Consider the following 6,532-nt stretch of genomic DNA (forward strand, 5'->3'; position numbering starts at 1 on the left):
AGAGGGAGACTGTTTGTCATACTAGGCACTCTTGGAGTATGTGTCTGCCTGACTGCTTGTGTCAGATCTCTCCCCATAGAGCCAAGAGGACAAAACAGTTTGCCATTATGAGCCTGGTGATTCAAACTGCTCAATGCAGGTACAGTGGTTTATGACTGCCATTCTGGATGTTGAGGAAGAAAGACTGCCATCGAGAATCTGTCTGAAAAGCAAACAAACCCTAGACTAATATAGTGGCAGAGGGAACATGAGCAAAGATGTGACCAGGGCACTCTGTGGGTGTGGATTCCCTTCCAAGACAAGGAGTTTCAATGGTTTTAGTTCCAGGATGTCTATATACACATATATGCTTTTAGAGTAGGCTGAAGCTCAGATACCAACATCTGAATTCCCAGAAGAGAGTTGGTACATTGTTTGGTTGTGTCCTAGAAGACAACAAGCAAGCGTAGCACTATCTTTAGATGGTTGGGAGATAGTAGGGAATAGCAGAGGCAGGCAAGCTATGAGAGATATGTGTCAGAAAACTGGACACTTCAGAGTTGTGCTATGAATTAGTGTGATGTAGTGTTCATAATAATCTTCCACTTTGGGAAGTAGACTGAGGTTTGTCCATTAGCTGCCCTGCCACTGGTAAGGTAAATATTCACACTGATTCACATCAAGGGAGCTCTCAGAACGGTTTGTGAGTACTTGTGGTGAAGGAGAGATGGATACTATCTTTAGGAGTGATTAATTTAGATTACCAACAGGAAAATGTCTCACAGAGAGGCAGAAAGATGTTCATGCTTAGAATAAGAGCCCCAGAACTGGATTTATTCTATCAGACAGCTCACCATTCTGTGCTTGGAATAACATTCTAATAAGTAAATTCCACTCTTACAGTACTGAGGCATAAAACAAACACCCTTATCCAAACAGGTTCCCATGTTTCTAGCTGTTATCATGTGGAACAGAAAAGCCTGCAAGGCCTGGGGAAGAGACTTAAATTTTTGTGCTCTGTGGCTGATGAACACAACTCCACTGGCTCCCACACAATCCAGGTGACTTTAATTTGCTTAACACCAGCTGAGTTCTTATACTTTTTCCAAAATCAAAAATCTTAGTTTCTGTCATCCAACTAGACAATCTGAATTGCTAGTGATATTCATTTATTTGTCTTCATAGAGGGGTAATCTTTATGTGAAAGCAAAGAGGGAGGGATATGATAGCAGCATAAAGCTTGTCTGAACCAACCTGTGATGATGGGTTTTATAGCAGCAATCTCACCCCTTAGTTACTGTAGTTTTATTTGTAAGTTTTTGCTAAGGGTAAAGCAAAAAATAACTTGGAAATGCATTACCTACATTTGCCCTGTCCTAGCTAGTCACTGGGTCCCGCCTAGGAACAACCACAGCAATCGGGACAGTCACAGTAGTGGACACAATGGCATCAGCCGCTAATCCCGGGGCCAAGGCAGAGATCATGACTCGAAGCCACTGTGGGATATATATAGCAAGTCCAAAGTTACTCAGTGCGACACTGAATCAAAAACAAACAAACAAAACAACAAAGAGAAAACAGATGATGTTTGTGAATCCATATTATCCTTTTCAGAAACAAAACAACACACATGAGAGGTCTAACATTCTAGACATATAAAGGTCTATGATATAGTTAATATTTGCCTTTGAAAACGATTTTCCCTCCTGTGTGTGCGTATATGTATGCACACACACATTTACATATACTGGTGACTGAACTCAGGGCCTCATGTATAGAAATCAAGCACTCAGTCAAAGCTATATCCAGACCCTGAAAAGCTTTTTATTTCTTGTCTTTATCAGCTTCATTGCAGAACACGTTAAAAATTACATATAATAAAAAACAAAAACTATCAAATGAATGACAAAGAAAAAAAAGCTAGATTTGTAGAGGGGTATTTCAAGGCTATAATCCCCCTGAGAATTTCAACCTCTCCCTCTTCCTTCTAAACTAACTTCTCTTTCTTTCATTCAGTGGTACAATTTCACTGCTCCACAAAGAGGGAGCAAGGGAAACTGCGGACGTGTGTGTCAGCACATGCACATTTGCCAAGAAGGAAGATTAAGTGACCATGTGGGTGTTTACGCTGAGATCGGGGCAGTTCTTAGCAGTCCACCAAGAATTCCGGGAATCAAGACAGGCTGGCTGTTCTATTCTAGGTCACCGTCAGAGGCTGCAGTCTCTGAGGATCTACAACATCTTATTCTCGGCTTCACAACCTTTTACTAAGCATCAACTCAAGAGCAGGGGAGAAGGAACTGGAGTACGAAGTATAAACATAAAGAGCAAGAGGCAGAGAAAGGCGGCCCAGGAGCAGGAAGAGCCAGGAGAGGCTTGACCCAGATGAGAGGAGCTCCCCAGAAGACAGGAGGAGGGCTGCTTCCCTGCAGCTGGGAACTAGACACAGGACACTGCGTTCCCTTTTCTCGAAAAACAACCAGGCATGGGATCTCAAAGTAAACACTTAATCCTGCTGTTTATCTTTTTAACATGAAGAGATGTTAACAGCATGTTTTTGCTATACAGAAATGTTTCTTATTCATTTAAAAACCATATTTTTTTTTTCCTGCTAAAACATGACAAGAGTGCTCCCCGCCCCTCCATACTAAAATAGGATTTCCCTATGTATCCCAGGCTTGCCTCAAACTTGAAGCTCATTGTTACAGTTTCCTAAGTACTGACATTACAGGCATGTGCCACCATGCTTGGTATGAACTTTCCAGTATCACTGGACAGGAACAAATAATAACCTTTCTTTGCTAGATGTGTAGTTCGTATGGTTTTGATACTGGGTAGGATCCTATATCTACCACCACTGCCACAACATTAAGCAACTCCTATGAGATTAGAGATGATCTGTTTTAGCTATCCCAGAAGATATTCTGTCTTGACTCAGGCAAACAATTTCTGCAAAGACAGATTGTAGGTGAAGACAGTTGTAGACTACAACAGTTTCCTCATTTCCAAGCCCTCACGCCTCCTTGGTGAAGGATCACAGCCATCGTTTCCTTCAGTTTGTAGCCCGAGAGAGGTTGTCCCTAGCTGTGTGTGTGTTAATAAACAGTCCTGTCTGCTGAAGGTCAGACTTCTGCCTCTGCTGCTTCAGAAACCAAAAGGCTCTTCAATTGGGGGCATAGGGATACAGAGGTCAACTTGTGAAGGAAAAAGTGGGATGGAGAGGTTCTGACTCTACAAAGATCCTGATCTGTATTATATGACCTTAGATCTACGATGGCTCCCAAACACTGGTGAGACAGTTTAATTCTGGGGACTCTCTGGAGCCCCAACAAGAGCCCTGCTTGCTGTTGTTTCGGTTAATCAAGTGTTCATGAGCAAAGAGATGAGAACAAGAAGTATGGAGATAGCCTGATGATGAAGGGTGGACTTGTCCCAAGAAATTCAATGTCTCTAAGCAATAGGAAGTAGTCTATTTTGTTGACTGAAATAGATCTATTCACCTTCTCCCCTCTCATCTTTGTCCTGGACCTACTGTTGAGGGTTTTAGGGTTGGAAGGAATTAAGGTTCAACAAGGGTTGGAAAGGCAGTAGAGGTTAAGAACCTAATAAAATTGTAAAAACAAACAAACAAACAAAAAAAGTATGTCAGCAAGACTTGTCTAATGTAATTGTTTATAAGTCATCTCATTTGTGAAGTACACATATATCTCTATCCTCTCTGACTCTACCAAATGAAAACAAGTTTAGTAAAATGCATACATACAAGCCCTGCACTCGATATTAATGAAAACCTTATAAGTTATTATACAAGTTCTAGGAACAAAATTACTGAAACCTGTTAAATTGTTTTAATGTAATTTAAATAAATTATTTTCAATATTAAACCATATGCAGTTTCCTGTACCAGAGACAGTAGGTAGCTAAGTAGTCACTGTTAGATGACAACTCTCTTCTTTCTAGGAAGGTTGGTTCCAGGTGTGAATTTGCTTCAGCCTGCTTACTTCAATCTGGAAGGTGCCCGCCAAGCCTGTATACCATGCTCCCAACTTCCTTCCCACTGGGGTGTTCCCACCTGGTATTACTCATGCTCACACTAGACACCTTCAGATCTGTTTCACTATGGAGTACCCTCTATCATTTTGTTCTTCCCATGAGCAGATTGTCCAAGTCTCCTCCCCTAGCAGTTCTTCCACTGACCTTCCTTCCTGCCAACTTTCTAGAGGCCACAGGCTTTATTTACATCTGTCAGTCACTTTTGCAAAAAATTATAGAAAATACTGAAACATCTTCAAATTTCTCCCCTAAATTACTCCAGAGAAGTTCCTTCTGAAGTCTTTTCATTGCCAAGAATGTTTATGTCTGTTCCGTATAAATGAGAACTGCCCATACAGTGTTTGTGGGCACTGACCCCATTTGTGTCACCTTGCTGTTCATGCGTGGCCTTTAGAGCTTCGCAGGGCATCTTTTTTTTTTCTATTTTCTATTTTCTTTAAACTTATTTTATTAGATATTTTCTTCATTAACATTTCAAATGCTATCCTGAATGTCCCCTATACTCTCCCCCCACCCTGCTCCCCTGCCCAACCACTCCCACTTCTTGGCCCTGGCATTCCCCTGTATGGGGCATATAAAGTTTGCAAGACCAAGGGGCATCTCTTCCCAACAATGGCTGACTAGGCCATCTTCTGCTATATATGCAGCTAGAGACACGAGCTCTGGGGGTACTGATTAGTTCATATTGTTGTTCCACCTATAGGGTTGCAGACCCCTTCCGCTCCTTGGGTAATTTCTCTAGCTCCTCCATTGGGGTCTCTGTGTTCTAGCCTATAGATGACTGTGGCCATCCACTTCTATATTTGTCAGGCACTGGCATAGCCTCACAGAGATAGCTAGATCAGTGTTCTTTCAGCAAGATCTTGCTGGCATATGCAATAGTGTCTGTGTTTGGTGGCTGATTATGGGATGGACCCCTGGGTGGGGCAGTCTCTGGATGGTCCATCCTTTTGTCTTAGCTCCAAACTTTGTCTCTGCCACTTCTTTCATGGGTATTTTATTCCCTATTTTAGGGAGGAATGAAGTATCCACGTGTTGGTCTTCCTTATTCTTGATTTTCTTGTGTTTTGGAGATTGTATCTTGGATATTCTAGGTTTCTGGGCTAATATCCACTTATCAGTGAGTTCGCAGGGCATCTTGTCAGTAAGTCTGTCTCCTCTGCAAATGTTACAGCTCCTCATCATTACCTTTCTTTCACCTTCACTACTCTGACATTATTTTTCTCAGGCACATTATAATCTCACAATTACTTTTTTTGTGACTGAGTTACAGGGGTCCACTGAGTGTGCAAGAACTTTACACATGCAATGGGCATTACCTACCATATCACTGGAAGGTGTAAGTATCATACTATATTTAGAATAGATATCATATTTGGTCATCAAATGACCATAATGTTTTAGAATTATCTTTTTTTTTTTTAGAGTAACAACATTTCTTTTTTTTTTAAATTGGATATTTTCTTTATTTACATTTCAAATGTTATCCCCTTTCCCCATTTCTCCTCCAAAAAACACCCTCCCCCTATCCCCTCCACCCTCCTCCTGCCCACCAACCTACCCACTCCAGCTTTCTGGCCCTGGCATTCCCACACACTGGGACATGTAGCCTTCATAGGACAAAGGGCCTCTCCTCTCACTGATGTCCGACTAGGCCATGAACCCTGCTCAACCAGTGGCTCAGGTTCCTTCCGGTAGGTGTTGTGAACTCTGTGGACAGTCCCACAGGCCCCAGAGGACTCTCCATCCCTCCCCCCCCCCCGGCACCCCTAGCACGCCCAGAATCTTAGGATCACTGGTGAGTGGAACATAACATCTGTTCCAACACAACCAGGAGTGCCTGGGACCAGCAGGAGAAGGGTCACAGGAGCCCTGCCCGTCCAGTGGCTCCAGTTCCTTCCAGTCGGCAGTGCTGGTCTACCTTGATTTTGAACTCAGCAGACAGTCCCAGGGTTCCCAGAGGAGGTACCACTTCCAGCACTTCCAGGTGCTCTAATGTGCCCAGGATCTTAGGATCGCAGGAGCTTTGTCACACCAGGATCTCAGGGTCTCAGAGGAAGCTTGACTGCCAAGAACTCTGACATACCCAGAATCTTAGGATCACAGGATCCCAGAATCACAGGATCCCAGAGAAAGCTGGACTCTGAGGAGTTCTGACTCAACAGGGATTACAGGAAGGACAGGCTCCAGTCAGATATATCGAGGGCAGGGAGGCAAGTGTAAGAACAGAAGCAACAGAAACCAAGGTTACTTGGCATCATCTGAACCCAACTCTTACCATAGCAAGTCCTGGATACACCAATACACCAGAAAAGCAAGATATGGATCTAAAGTCACTTCTCATGATGATGATGGAGGACTATAAGGACATACATAACTCCCTTAAAGAAATACAGGAGAACACAGGTAAACAGATAGAAGCCCTTAAAGAGGAAACACAAAAATCTCTTTTTTTTTTTTAATATACATTATTTTATTACAAATTAAAAAAAAAAAAAAA

The 6,532-nt window shown here is 42.5% G+C and overlaps 1 protein-coding gene across 1 annotated transcript in view; it reads right to left on the reverse strand.

Moving 5' to 3' along the window:
• The window catches only part of Spidr (scaffold protein involved in DNA repair), a 219,811-nt gene that overhangs the window by 53,514 nt on the left and 159,765 nt on the right, over positions 1 to 6,532 (reverse strand). The window lies entirely within an intron of this gene.

This window comes from Mus pahari, chromosome 12, assembly GCF_900095145.1.
Source record: "Mus pahari chromosome 12, PAHARI_EIJ_v1.1, whole genome shotgun sequence".
In the NCBI taxonomy this organism is placed as follows: domain Eukaryota; kingdom Metazoa; phylum Chordata; class Mammalia; order Rodentia; family Muridae; genus Mus; species Mus pahari.